Below are 16114 nucleotides of genomic sequence, written 5' to 3'. Positions count from 1 at the left end.
TATGTCTGCCTCACAGGGTTATTTTGAGAATTAAATTGTTAATATGTGGAAAGTGTTTGGAATAATATCAGGTATTTAAGTGTTTGTTATCATAATTATTATGTTGTTTTTTAAAACTTCCATCTTTTGGGTTGCAACATTTTAGACCTACTTCTTCCACTTCAAACACATTGTCTTTGCTGTTTATAGAACAAATGAAATCATAACCTTCCTTTGTCACAGAGAATCCAATAGTGAGTTGAAAAATTCAGTAATGATTTAATCTTTTGAAAGGTAAAAAAAAAAAGACAAAACAAACAAAAAACCATATTCCTAGATATGCCTTCTTTTTTTAAAAAAACTGTCAATTTCTCACCTTTTAGCACTAAAGTTGGTCAAATGAATAACCAGCCTGAGCAAAATTAGTCTTGGCTTTTAAAACATCAGGAATGTCAAGAAAAGTCGAGAGTAGAACACATGAGATTTTGCTATTTTGGAAAACATCTCAAATATAGATTTGAAGCTATAGAAAAAGATAGTGAGTATAAAATATTCATTAGTCAAAAATATGTGGCTAGTTCAAGGTCAGAGTTATCTATTAAAATGGACAGAAGAATAACACATGTAATATCTGAAAGCCAGATCTAGAGAAGTCTATCTAATATGGGGTCAATATTGCACACATCTGCACCAATCATGTGAAACAGGGCTTTTGGAGTAGAAGATGTAGCTGTTGACACTGGGTTATTGGTAATTTAGCCAATTTGACATTATACAAAGAACAAACAACAACAGCAAAAACACCTGTTGTAAATTAAAACTTACATTTTACTCCCACAGATGGGCTACTAAGTTACCTAAAATTATAAGGTACCAAACATAAAGAAGAAAATGAAACGCAGGGGCCAGAGTATGTCAGAAGCCACAGCTGCCTTGAAAAACATAAAACTCTAAATTTTAACTAGAAACAGAAGGAAAGAGAAAATTCCTAATGTAGTAGATAGGAATTGAGTGCCCCCATAATGCTAGCACAAAGTGCAAACATCTCAATGAAAGGGGAAAGTATTTAATAAAACAAACAAACCAAAAAACCTGCTTTCAAAAACTACTTACAAAGAAGCAAATCTCCCCCAAATGAGATAGCAGGTGGACAAAAGAGTACATCCTAAACATTTGATTAAAAAGTGTTCTATTACTTAGCCATTGAACAAGGATGAGATCTTTGCAACAACATAGATGGACCTAGATGGGTATAATGTTAAGTGAAATAAGACAGGAAGGGAAAGACAAATACCATATGATTTCACTCATGTGGAATCTAAAAGGAAAATAAAACAGATGAAGAAATGCATAAAGAAAAGGCAGAAAGAGACCCCTAAACACAGAGGACAAATTGATGGTTTCCAGGGAGGAGGCATGGGCAAAAAGGGTGAAGAAGGGTGGAAGATACAAGCTCCAAGTTATGGAATTAATAAGCCCTGGGGATAAAAGGGACAGCATAGGAAACATAATTAATGATACTGTGATAGCCTTGTACGGTGACAGACGGCTGCTACACTTGTGCTGAGCGTAACATAACGTATGGACTTGTCGATCACTATGTTGTACACCTGAACTAATGTAATATTACGTGTCGGCTATACTTCAATTACAGAAACATCCTCTTTCCAGGAGTTTTGTATTTGAATCTGAAGCTAATTAATAAAACTAAAACACTCCCATATTGGAAATAATCACAAGAAGTTTTCAGAGGAATGGGCTTTAATGTAAACTCACAGAATCCCCACTAATATCCATGAAACACAAGTCTGTATTAAATATGATGTGGGATTAGTATATATATAAACAGGTGTTCAAATAATGGAGGAGGGGTGGAGAAAAATAGGAGAGGGATGGGAGAAAACTTACTTAAATTGAAAGGGCATTTTTGATTTTAGAGAATACTTATTATTCACACCTGTGTAGTTTTACTGAGAAGCTCCATTCCAGAATTAAAATTTCAGTACAGCTACCCAGCAAAATTAAATTTACAATGTGAATTTCTTACTGTTATGCTCTCAAAGCCACCTACAACTTCGAAGTCTAGTTCGGTAGATCTCACGTGCTGAAACTAATACCTTTTTTGTTTTTTGTTTTTTTGGATTTTAGTAACAAATATTGTGAAACACTCTCTCCACTAATTCAAACATAATACATCTATAGTTCACATTTAAAAAATATAAATGTAGATGCATATGCATAAGGCTTTTTTATATAATAAAAATTAAAATTAATTTTGGTAAAATTATATGTAGCTCAACATGTAACTGTTGGATCACATTATTAGTGAAATACTAATGGTTCATAACCTACCTGTGGAATCACCCCGAAAGTACAAATCCAAGTGTAGTCGATACAGGTATATTTTATTGGTGACTCAAATCAAAAACAGGAAATAGAGTTTAGACCTGGTGATAGGATTTCCTGAAGCTATAAAACAACTCTGGGTTAAATCCAAATACAAGGAAGATAGACTTTTCTCAGTATTAATCATTCTGTTTCACAAATTATTTTCATATAATAAAAAGAAAATCTGATTTTTCTCATTCAAAATCAGTTTACTTATTTCTTTTAAAATATTTTTTTTTTACTAAGTAGTGATTAAACAAAAATCTCCTTGACTCTCCTTGCCAGCATTGAGCACATTTCAAATAATTGTTAATGTCTTAAAGCTATCAGCTACAGAATATGTTTGTTACTTAAATAACAGCCTGATGGTTTAGAATGTGCCAAAGCTAGACATAGTTTTATTCAGGCAATCAAAGAGTTGCCTGGAAGTCGGAAATGCAACTGCAAAGAAATTACACTTGGCTTCTGTTAGTTTGGAGCTCATAGTCTAGTGGAAGACAGAGAAATAGAAATTAAGAACCTTGAAGTAAAATATTTTATTCATCTCATCAAAACCTAGCACTAAAATCATACTGGTGCATAAAACAGATATAAACAGGTAATGCAACATTGGCTATTTTTTTTAAGATTTTATTTATTTATTCATGAGACACAGAGAGGGAGAGGCAGAGACACAGGAAGAGGGAAGAAGCAGGCTTCACGCAGGGAGCCTGATGTTGGACTCGATTCTACTGGGCTGCCCAGTAGAGATCAGAATAAAGTACATTTTTGGTGTTAGAGAATGAAACATTCTGAGGGTTTTTTTTTTAATTTTTATTTATTTATGATAGTCACACACACATACACAGAGAGAGAGAGAGAGAGAGAGAGAGAGGCAGAGACATAGGCAGAGGAAGAAGCAGGCTCCATGCACCCGGAGCCCGATGTGGGATTCGATCTCGGGTCTCCAGGATCGCGCCCTGGGCCAAAGGTAGGCACCAAACTGCTGGGCCACCCAGGGATCCCCTCTGAGGGGTTTTTGTGTATGTGTGTGAACATAGATGTACAAATACATTTAGTAGTAAAAAATAGTTGAAGTGTGATTTTTAAAATATCTGCACAAGTGAAATCAACATTTTTAGAAATGTCATAAGTAATGAGATTGATGTTTCTGATACATATAAATGGCCAATCCCTGTTTGTCAATTCAATTTACTTATTCATTTATGAAAGGTCTTAATACTATATTTAATAATTGTGCAAGACAGTATGCCTATTAAGAAAACAATATGTGCAATCACATGGAAGTTTCACAAATGAGGATATGCAAATTATTATTATTATTATTACTATTATTAAAGATTTTATATATGTATTCATGAGAGACACAGAGAGAGAGGCAGAGACACAGGAAGAGGAAGAAGCAGCTTCCCTGCGGGGAGCCCGATGTGGGACTCGATCCTGGGACCCCGGGGTCATGACCTGAGCCGAGCAGGCGCTCAACCACTGGGCCACCCAGGGGCCCCATGCAAATTATTTTGTAAAGATAGACAAGGGTGGATATGGAAAGGAGAGAAATGAAAGACAGGGAAAATGAGGTTCTGATCATAATGGATGCTGCACGTCATTTTTCGGGCTGGAAATTTATCCTGAAGGTATAGAGGGATTGAGAAATTTTAATGAAGAAAATAGCATGTTCAAACTTTTATTTTAGAAATATAGCTATCACCAGTGGAGGATAGAGAGGATGGGGGACCACGTATATAGGAAAACCATTTTTCCCATGTTGATAATTTTAAGAAATGGAGACAAAATATTCAGGACCAGCAAGAGGAAAAGAGGAAGAAATTTGTAATAGAACCAATACAGGAGTCTAAACTCGATTTCCTGTTATTTTCATAAATTATAACTCCTATTTCAACCATAGTGTAAATATGGCTGTTCACTTTTTTGTTTGTTTTTAAGATTTTTATTTATCTATTATTTTTTTTAAAGATTTATTTATTTATTTATTCATGAGACAGAGGGAGAGAGAGAGAGGCAGAGACACAGGCAGAGGAAGAAGCAGGCTCCATGCAGGGAGCCCGATGTGGGACTCGATCCTGGGTCTCCAGGATCATGCCCTGGGCCAAAGGCAGCGCTAAACCGCTGAGACCCCCGGGCTGCCCCGTTCACTGGTTTTAATTGCCCTGTATATAATCAGATTCCATATATCATGCCCAAGGTGGTTTAAGTTATGTCAAATCATGATTTTGTGTTGCTATTCAAAAAAATAAATAAACTGCTAGCTCGACTATTACATAGTGCTAAATTGCCATTGATTGTAGAATGGATTCCAATTTCACAGATAACAAAATGAGACAAAATGTACATCTTAGAATTGATAAAATACATTTTTTTCATAATATGAGCCCATGGCTTCTCAAAAAAACATTTTGTTTTAAAAAGCTCTTTTGAAAGAATATATATCTGGAATTAATAAAAGATGTTACAGGTGTAGGGGGATCCGTGGAATTTTCAGATGCTGAAATGTGCAGGTGAGGGCTCCCAAGAGTAAGAGAGCTCGTGCAGAATTCCTTCCTCCTCTTCTTCCACTCAGGCAGGGCAGTAATGCCCAGTTATTACCACCTTTGTTTGCAAAAGATACTTGCATCCTTAATTTCATCTGTTTCTCAATTAAAACATCTTTGGTGCCTTTTATTTCCACTTCCCCTAATTGTGACCATTTTTGCCTTTGGGGTAATTGTTGTTTTCTAAGATTTATTATTATTATTATTATTATTATTATTATTATTATTAATTTGAAAGAGAGAATCAGCGAGTGAGAACTCTGAGGAGGGGGAGAGGAAGGGGAGAAGCAGACTCCCGGCTGAGCAGGGAGCCGCATGGGGGCTGGATCCCCAGACCCAGACCCCAGGATCATGACCTGAGCTGAAGGCAGATGCTTAACTGACTGAGTCCCCCACGGGCCCAGGTCATTATTTGATAGGTGCCCGTATTTTACACATGACTCCATACATATAAATGATTGCTTCTTAATTGTCAATTCAATTTATTCATTCATTTATGAAAAGCTCTTTATTTTACATTATGACTAGTTATCGGCCACAAATTGCTTGCTGAACTAATACATAAGTTAATGAATTCTGACTCCTAGAGTTTTCCACTAACCAATAAACAACGAAGCTCATTTGATTTAAGTAAACATTCAAACTGAGAAGTTTTAAAATTTCTGAGTATAGTATGCAAATTTAAGAGTGTTAGCCATTACAAATGCTTTGTGGAATAAAACAAATTTGAAAAAGGATGAAAAGTGTAGGATCTAAATAGAAACCTCAAATTTGAATAGCTGCTCTTACCTGACATAGTCGCTTTCAAACATCTTCTAGTAGCAAACAAACAAAAAATAATAATATTTTTCCATAGGATAAATATACTTTGGGGGAAATAGTGAGACAATTGACAAATGATTTTTGGGGAAACCATAAAATTCTCAAACTTTTTATTATGGTGATCTGGGGAAAAATAATATTTAGTAGCACAAGCAATAAAAATTCCAGGAAGTAATATCTAGATTATTTCCGAGCACATAACCCTTCTAGTTTTAATGCAGTACACATTTACCAAATTAAATCTTCCAATCAGCTATTTAGTGTCTGCAAATCATTCTGATATTCTCAATGATGCCTTTTAAATCTCTCTCCCCCGTCAGCTGATATGCTAGTTCCCTGACCAGTTTCCTGCCAATTGGCCCAGTATTTACAGTTATCTGTCTAAATTCATGTGTTAATTATAGGATTTTCAAAAGTGATCACTGATCACTGATTTCTTTTTCACGTCTGCAAAAGGACTTAACGGTTTCCATATTAATTCGTTTTCATGATATCTCATTTCAAACTGGACCCCGCAGTATATTTTACTTTTACTTTGAGCGGCAAAATAGACCACTGATGAAAGAGGATTCATCCAATTACTACGAGCAAAGTAGCTCTAACTTGCTTCAGATATCCACTAGCAAGATATAAAATGACACTTCCCGGACACATCAGTAGCACAATAGGGCCTTTATTGATTTTCATATCATGTTCTTCAGTCTGAAATGGCTCTCTTGAGGACTCCACTTCCCAGCAGGAAAAAATTGCCTTTTCTACGTTTGAATTCTCAAGTCTCTTAATGCATCCCTTGCTGGAGACAGTGTCATTTTAGTTCTATTTCTTTGTAGTTGATGTGTCTACACCTTGCTATTGTAGTACCCTAATGGATCCTAGGGTTGTAGGTCAAAGTATGAAAACAAAAAATGAAATTGCTTAGCCTGCGAATCAATAAAAAAGACTCTTAACACTTTTTCTAAGTATAAAATGTGCAACCAATGAAGTGTGATAAGTGCATTCAACCTTGTCCTAAAACTATAAATAGAGTATTTCTAAGTCTTGGCATTTATATACTCAAAATGAAGATAAACGGTTACTTTTGCTGCTCGATGTACGATACCTAGATCAAGAGAACCAATGAAAGTGCATTTGTTATGTTGACTAAAATGTTGAATTATAATCTCTTTGAAAGTTACCTGGGAATGGCATTGAATGTCATTCTATTGTCGTCCACTCTAAATAATCTAATTTGATTTAAAATTCTCTGGAATAAAACCACTTCAAGGAGAACTGTCTTCATTTTTTAACTTGACCTTCCTGAAATCATCTATTAGACAGCTAAAATTGCTTTTAGTGATTGCTATTTAATAAAAAAATTCAGTTTGATATTGAGATAAAATATAGAGAGTAAAAATAGCACCATAATATTTCCATGTGAGAACAAAATGCCTTTATCCATAGTCTACAAATTTACTTCTAATAACTAAATCTTTTACAGAGTTGACATTTTTTATTATCTAATAATTTCATTATTCAACAGTTAATGGATTTATTATATAACCACTCTACCCCCTAGAAATAACCCACAAGTTATTACCAAAGGGACAGCAGTTTCAGAAAAATCTATTTTTTTAGCCAATTCAAGTTCTATTTTAACCTTTTTTCCAAGAGTTATTATAAAACATAAATTCAACAAATTTTTATTTCTGTTCTTTCCATTTCTAATTTCTTTACAAAATCTGAACTAATTGCCTTACATAAAATATCACATAAGTGAAAAATTCCTTCAGTAGGTGGGATAAACCTCTTTCAATGATTTTTTAAAAGATTTTTTTCTATGGCCCTTTAGCAATAATAACCATCTAACTCATATTGCCTTTTAATTACCTGAATCCTTATTGACCCCCCAACACAATCTTCCTTAAAGGAATAGTATATGTTTTTGAAACCTTACATGATCATATCAGTAGTTGAAATAAATAACCATTTTAATATCATGTAGGCCACCCTAAGCTCATGAAATGTTATAGAGAACTTTATAAATTAATGTCACCAAACACACTAGCTATTTTGAAAGGCATAATCTTTTACTAATTGCTAATTGTTAATCCTCACATATATTTTTATAGTAATGGTTAGTTTAAGGGAATGGAATTGTTTTTTGTTGTCATTTTTCTTGATGATAATGTGCAAAAAAATGGAAGACTTCATGAATTTGTGTGTCTCCTTGTGCAGGGGCCATGCTAATCTTCTGTGTATCACTCCAATTTTAATATATGTGCTGCTGAAGTGAGCACTTGGTGTTTTTTACTAAAACAGGTTATGTAAAAATGCATTTAGCATACAAGTGGTTGCTCATAGTATACGTAAACGGGAACACATCTCTCAGACATCTAGAAGTAAATTAATACCACTATTCTAACTGTGAAACTTTTGGGAAGAAGGCATATTTGAGAACAGTAAGAGAAGTAATCAGAGGGAAGAGTATTTGTTTCATTGAGGGAGCACATGCCTGAAACATCACGCCTACTCAAAATAGAAGTGAATGTAAAACACCTTGTCTGGCCACGAAAAATTGTCTTAGCCATTCAGATAGAGATGTAAGTTATATTTAAAGACCTGAAGGACACCTGGGTGGCTCAGTGGTTGAGCGTCTGCCTTTGGAGAAAGAAAAGAAAAAGCCATAGAGTTTTCATGCAAATTAACAAAAAAACAAATGGGTACCAAATTTCTCTGGACTAAGGATGTGATTAAGAAATCATCATGAATCAAAATGCAATGTAAACAAAAATAATTGCAAAAGAAAAGCATATAGAATATTATTAAAATTTAAAAAAAGAATATTATTCAAATCATTACTGGCCAAGGGCTTAAGAAATCGACTTAGAATTCTGTGATACCATATTGGGTTTTTTAAAAGATTGTATTTATTCATTTGGCAAAGAGAGAGAGAGAGAGAGAGTGCATAAGTAGAGGGAGTGGCAGGGGGAGGCAGAGGGAGAAGCAGGCTCTCCACAGAGCAGGGAGCCCAACGCAGGGCTGGATCCCAGGACCCTGGGATCCTGACCTGAGCTGAAAGGTTAGGGTTAGACCCATTGAGTCACCAAGGCACTCCTCTGTGAAACCTTTCAATGCCAGCACTATTGAAATCTCCATTTGGTCTTTGTTGGAAGATATTCAAAATAGGGAAAGCATCATGATTGAAAATTTGAGTCTTATGAAAAGTTGATGGGTATTGATGACCATATAAAATAGAAAATATGCAATTTTAATAAAGTGATCTCTATTTGATTTCTCTCGGTAAGTAACACCCACCACCTAAGACCACCAGCTAACCATAATCACTATAGTGAATTGGCTATAGCTTCTCTTTTAATCAAACTGTGCACTGAAAATATGTCCTCCAATATTTCCAAATTAAAACAAATGTGTTTTTATTAAAATAAAATAATGCAATCGTAAACATGTACTCATTTCTCATTTAGCATCTACTTTGGGTGGTATTATAAAATTTGAAATGAAGGGATTCCTGGGTGGCTCAATGGTTTAGAGCCTGCCTTTGGCCTAGGTCATGATCCTGGAGTGTCGGGATTGAGTCCCGCATCCGGCTCCCTGCATGGAGCCTGCTTCTCCCTCTGCCTGTGTCTCTGCCTCTCTCTTTCTCTCTCTCTCTCTCTTTTTTTCTCTCTCTCTCTCTCTGTCTCATGAATAAATAAATTAAAAACTTTAAAAATTTTTGAAATTACACACACATACAAAAAGTGTTAGATAAAATATTTCAAACATTTCATGCTTCCTTAAAGATAGAATCAAAGATTCTAGGAAAGGTATATAAATATTACTATTAATGTTTCAGCCAAAATCCGAGAGAGGAAAATCTGTTTCTCTAAATATTCTCCAACAGTAAACTTTTTAAACTGGTGAAGATAATATTTTGAGCAAGAAAACGCAAGGCTTTAAAGAGTAGAGGAGCAACTGAAAATGAATGCGATGGCAGGAAAATGGTTGCATCAAAATGTTGATTGTTCCAAATGGCCCCAAACAGTGACTTCAAACCCTGAGCAGTTGGGCAAAATCCCCAGCAATGAATGCAGTTCATTTCTGTGGTTTGTCATGCAGAGCGTAACTTTCAGAATGCTACACAATATATTTCTTTTTTGAAAAATGACCTTAGAACACAAAGAATAAACACTGCTGATGACACATTTAAGAGAAAGTAGAGAAATCTGAAAATAGTGAGGGTACTTACCCAGAAACAAGTTTTGTTTTAACATATAAAGTGTTTAATTTGGGGAAGGTTCAAATAGAATCTTAACCTCAACATGGCTAGGTCATTCTCTTTACAGAAATCAGAAAATCATGAGAAGATTATTTTTTATATTTTTATGGCACTTTATTAGGACAATTGTAGTCCATGAGGTTAATTACAAATTTAGAATTTTTCAGAGGATGCATTTTTGTTTAATGGGATGTGCTAATGATTATAAAACAGATGCCTCTATTTTGCCTTTGTCAGTTATGGGTAGGTAATTATTTTTTACCAGCTCTATTGAAGTATACTTGACAAAATAAAAATCGCATGTATTTAAGGTGTACAACCTGATGTTTTGCTATCCCTATACATTGTGAAATGATCACCACAATCTAGCTCATTAACAGATCCATCACCACACATAAATAACATTTTCTTTTTTTGTGTGGTGATTAAAGTCTACCTTGTTAGTAAAATTAAAGTATATGATCCTGTACTATTAACAGTAGTCACATTGCTGTCCATTAGATCTCCAGAATTTATTCATTCCGTGTAATTGACACTGTACCTCTTGCCCGGCATCTCCATATTCCACACCCCCCACACCCCATCCACTCTTCCCATCCCACACCTCCCACCTCCACTAGCCCTTGGCAATCATACTCTCTGTGTCTCTGAATTTGACTATTTTTAATTCTACATATAAGTGAGATCACACAGTATTTGTTTTTATTTGGCTTATGTCACTCATGTTCTCTAGGTTCATCTATATATTTGCAAGTGGCAGGCTTTCCATTTCTTTGAAGATTGCATAATATTCCACTATAAATAACATTTTCAGTATATATGAATATGTATGTGGATATATATCACATTTCATATATATACATATATATGAATACATTCATTTTCATATATATGCTTTCATATATATAAAGATATATATTTATATATATTATATGCTTTCGTATATATATTTCATATATATTTCATATATATATATATAGCATTTTTGTCATCCACTTTTCTGACAGTGGAGATTTAGGTTGTTTCCATATCTTGGCTATTAGTGAATAAAGCTGCAATGAATACGATATCTCTTTGAGGCCCTGATTTCATTTGGTTTAGATATATACTTAGAAATTGAATTTCTGGATCATTTGGTAGTCCTATTTTTAGAATGCTTTTGAAGGATTTCCATACCGTTTTTCATAATGGCTGTACATTGCCACCGATAGTGTACAAGAGTTCCAAGATCTCCAAATCCTTGCCAACACTGATTATCTGATGTCTTCTTGATAGTAGCCATTCTAATATCTTATTGTGGTTTTGATTTGCTTCATTTGTGAACAGAAAACCAAGATTAAGTTGCACATATCACAGAAGGATAAAAACTTCAGTGGCAAATGGTATTTTTAAGTTGCTCTAATAATGCCATTAATATTTCTTGACAGTGTATAATAACACATGCTGCCAGAAAGAGACAAAACATCCTAAAGGAAAGACCTAAGGCCGCAACTAAATACCACAGTCAGAAAAACAAAGAAAATCAATCCAAATTTATATATTTTTTTCTTAATAAAAAGAAAGACTACAAAAGTTTACAAGCCTTCTTAAATATCAACTTGGATAGCCAAGCTGAAGTGCTTTAAACCCAGCCTTTATTTCAGATCTTTATTAAATGTTTCTTTGGAAAAAATGCATTCCTCCCGTAGTAATTTTTATCCTCTTTTAATATGTATATTCACTTTTTTTTCTTTTAAACTTTTGATTTAAATTCTAGTTAGTTAACATGCCATGCAATATTGGTTTCAGGAATAGAATTCAGTGATTCATCACTTACGTACGACACCCAGTGCTCCTCAGAGCAAGGGCCCTCCTCAACACCCATCACCCATTGGACTCATCCCTCCTTCCTGGCTGCACTCTGTCAACCCTCAGTTCATTCTCTATCTTTAAAAGTCTCTTATGGTTTGTTTGCCTCTCTCTTCTTTTATTTTTCCCCCCTCCCGGATGTTCATCTGTTTTGTTTCTTAAATTCACATGAGTGAAATGCTATTTGTCTTTCCCTGACTGACTTATTTCGCTTAGCATAGTATACTCTAGCTCCATCCATATCCTTGCAAGTGGTAAGATTTCATTCTTTTTATGGCCGAGTAATATTCTATTGTATATATACCACTTCTTATCCTTTCATCAGTCCATGGACCTCTGGGCTGTCTCCATAGTTTGGCTGTTGTTGATAATCCCGCTATACATCACGGTGCCTGTAAGCCCTTCAAACCTGTATGTTTGTAAACTTTGGGTAAATAAAAACCCAGTGGTGCAATTGCTGGATCACAGGGTAGTTATATTTTAACTTTTTGAGGAACCTCCAAACTGTTCTCCAGAATGACTGCATCAGTTTGCATTCCTACCAACCACCTAATAGGGTTCCCCTTTCTCCACATCCTCACCATCACTTGTCTCCTAATTTTAACCATTCTGATAGGTATGAGATGATATCTCATCATAGTTTTGATTTCCATTTCCCTGATGAGTGATGGTGAGCATCTTTTCGTGTGTCTGTTGGTATATGGATGTCTTCTTTGGAAAAGGATCCATATTTTCTGCCCACTTCTTAACTGGGTTATTTGTTTTTTGGGTGTTGACTTTGGTAAGTTCTTTATAGAATGTAGAGGCTACCCCTTTATCTGATATGTCATTTGCAAGTATCTCCTCCCATTCCATTCCACTGGCTGCCTTTTAGTTTTGTTGATTGTTTCCTTTGCTGTGAAGAAGCTCTTTATCTTCATGAAGTCCCAATAGATCTTTTTGCTTTTGTTTCTCTTGCCTCCAGCAATGTGTCTTGTAAGAAGTTGCCATGGCTGAGGTCAAAGAGGTTATTGCTTGTGTTCTCCTGTAGGATTTTTAAAAATATTTTATTTATTTATTTATTTATTTATTCATGAGAAACATGGAGAGAGAAGCAGAGACACAGACAGAGGGAGAAGCAGGATCTCTGCAAGGAGCCCAGGACCCTGGGATCACGGCCTGAGCCAAAGGCAGATGCTCAACCACTGAGCCACCCAGGCATCCCATCTCTAGGATTTTGATGGTTTCCTGTCTCCCATTTAGGTCTTTCGTCCATTTTGAATTTATTTTTGTACATGGTGTAAGAAAGTGGTCCAGTTCCATTCTTCTGCATGTTGCTGTCCAGTTTTCCCAACATCATTGGTTGAAGAGACTGTCTTTTTTTCCATTGGATAATCTTTCAAAGATGAGTTGACCAAATAGCTGTGGGTCCATTTCCAAATTTTTTATTCTATTTCATTGATTTGTGTTCTTTTGTGCCAGTCCCATACTGTCTTGATGATCAAGGCTTTATAATATAGCTTGAAATCTGGCATCTTTATACTTTTTGTTTTTCTTTTTTAAGGCTGCTCTAGCTATTTGGTGCCTCTTATGGCTCTTATTCAGATTTTAGGATTGTTTTTTTTCCTAACTGTGAAAAATGCTGGTAGTATTTTGATAGGGATTGCATTAAATATGTAGATTACTTTGCGTAGTAGAGACATTTTAACATTTGTTCTTGCAATCCGTAAGCATGGAATGTTTTTCCATTTCTTTGTGTCCTCTTCAATTTCTTTTTTTTTTTCCTCTTCAATTTCTTTTATAAGCATTCTATAGTTTTCAGAATACAGGTCTTTTATCTCTTGGGTTAGGTTTATTCATAGGTGTCTTATTGTTTTTTGTGCAATTGCAAATAGGGTCAATACCTTGATTTCTTTTTCTGCTGCTTCATTATGTATAGAATGCAACAGATTGCTGTACATTGATTTTGTAACTTGCAACTTTGTTGAAATCATGTGTTACCACACATTTTTTCTTGTTGTTGTATGATTGCTGAGGCTAGAACCTTCAGTACTATATTAAATAACAGTGGTGAGAGAGGCCATCCTTGTCTTGTTCCTGACCTTAGGGGAAGGCTCTCAGCTTTTGCCCACTGAGGATGATATTAGCTGTGTGTCTTTCATATATGGCCTTTATAATGTTGAGGGATGTTCCTTCTATTCCTACTTTGTTGAGGATTCTTACCAAGAATGAATGCTGTGTTTTGTCAAATGCTTTTTCTGCATCTTTTGACAAGATCATATGGCTCCATCCTTTATTAATATGGTATATCATGTTGACTGATTTGCAAATATTGAGCCACCCCTGCAGTCCAGGAATAAATCTCATTTGATCCTGGTGAATAATTCATTTAATGTCTTGTTCAGTTCAACTTGCTAGTATCTTTTTGAGAATTTTTGCCTCCTTGTTCATCAGGGATATTGGGCTGTAATTCTCCTTTTTAGTGGGGTTTTTGTCTTGGTTTTAGAATTAAGATAATGCTAGCCTTCTAGAAAGAGTTTGGAAGTTTCCCTTCCATTTCCATTTTTGGAATAGTTTGAGAAGAATAGGTATTAACCCTTCTTTAAATGTTTGGTAGAATTCTCCTGGGAAGCCATCTAGACCTGGACTTCTTTTGTTGGGAGTTTTTTGATTACCCTTACAATTTCTTTTTTTTTTTTTTTAGATTTTATTTATTTATTCATGAGAGACACAGAGATAGAGGCAGAGACACAGGCAGAGGGAGAAGTAGGCTCCTTGTAGGGAGCCTGATGTGGAACTCTATCCCAGGACCCCGGGATCACACCCTGAGCCGAAGGCAGACGCTCCACCACTGAGCCACCCAGGCGTCTCCTGTTTAGATCTCTTTGCTGGTTATCAGTCCAAATTTTCTATTTCTCCCTCTTTCAGCTTTGATAATTTGTATGTTTCTAGGAATTCATCCATTTCTTCCAGGTTGCCCAGTTTGTTGGCATACATTTTTTTCATGATATGCTCCTATAATTGTTTATATTTCTGTATTGTTGATTGTGATCTCTCCTCTCTCATTCATGACTTTATTTGGGTCCTTTCTCTTTTCTTATTGATGAGTCTGGCAAGGAGTTAATCAATTTTATTATTTCTTTCAAAGAACCAGCTCTTAATTTTGTTGATCTGTCCTACTTTTTTTGTTTGTTTCTATATCATTTATTTCTGCTCTAGTATTTATTATTTCCCTTCTTCTGATGGCTTTTGGATTTATGTGATGTTCTTTTTCTAGTTCCTTTAAATGTAAAGTTGTTGTGTATTTGAGACTTTTCTTGTTTCTTAAAGAAGGCCCGTACTGCAGTATGCTTCTCTCTTAGGACCACCTTTGCTACATCCCAAAGGTTTTGGATTTATTGTGTGTTCATTTTCATTTGCTTCCATGTACCTTTTTATTTCTTCATTAATTTCCTGGTTACCTCATTCATTCTTTAGTAGGATGTTTTTTAACCTCTGTGTATTTGTGGTCTTTCCAAATTGTTACTTGTGGTTGACTTCAGGTTTCATAGTGTTATGGTCTAAGAGTATGCATGGTATGATCACAATCTTTTTGTACTTATTGAGGACTGATTTGTGACCCAGTATGTGATCTGTCCTGGTAAATGTTCCATGTGCACTTGATAAGAATGTGTGTTCTGCTGCTTTAGGATGAAATGTTCTGAATATACCTGTTAAGTACACGTGGTCCAGTGTCATTCAAAGTCATTGTTTCCTTATTTTCTGCTTGGATATCTGTCCATTTTTTGTAGGTGGGGTGTTAAAAGTTCCCTACTACTATTGTATTATTATCTATGAATTTCTTCGTTTGTTATTGACTTATATATTTGGGTGCTCCCAAGTTGGGGGCACAGTCATTTACAATGATTAGATATTCTTCATGGGTAGACTCCTTAATTATGATATAATGCCCTTCATCTCTTACTGCAGTTTTTAGTTCAAAATCTAGTTTGTCTGACAGAAATATGGCTACTCTGGCTTTCATTTGGCATCCATTAGCATGATAGATTATTCTCCATCCACTCACTTTCAATCTATTGATGTCTTTAAGCCTGTATACAGCCTATAAATATGTCTTCTTTTTTTTCTTTTTCTATCCTGATACCCTATGTCTTTTTATTGGAGCATTGAGTCCATTTACAGAGTGATTATTGAAAGATATGAACTTAATACCATTGTGTTACCTATAAATTGGTGTTTCTGGTGATGTTCTCTGTTCCTTTCTAGTCATTGTCTTCTTCTTCTTCTTCTT

At 35.1% G+C, this 16114-nt stretch overlaps 1 non-coding gene across 1 annotated transcript; it reads right to left on the bottom strand.

The window, feature by feature from the left end:
* Positions 1–7908: 7908 nt before the first annotated feature.
* Positions 7909–8014, bottom strand: LOC121474802. Its single transcript, XR_005983532.1, has one exon. It is a non-coding gene; the product is annotated as a U6 spliceosomal RNA (small nuclear RNA).
* Positions 8015–16114: the final 8100 nt, after the last annotated feature.

Source organism: Vulpes lagopus, chromosome 1 (assembly GCF_018345385.1).
Source record: "Vulpes lagopus strain Blue_001 chromosome 1, ASM1834538v1, whole genome shotgun sequence".
Lineage (NCBI taxonomy): Eukaryota > Metazoa > Chordata > Mammalia > Carnivora > Canidae > Vulpes > Vulpes lagopus.
Note: the sequence above shows the minus strand (reverse complement) of the source record. Positions and strands in the feature narration are given on the sequence as shown.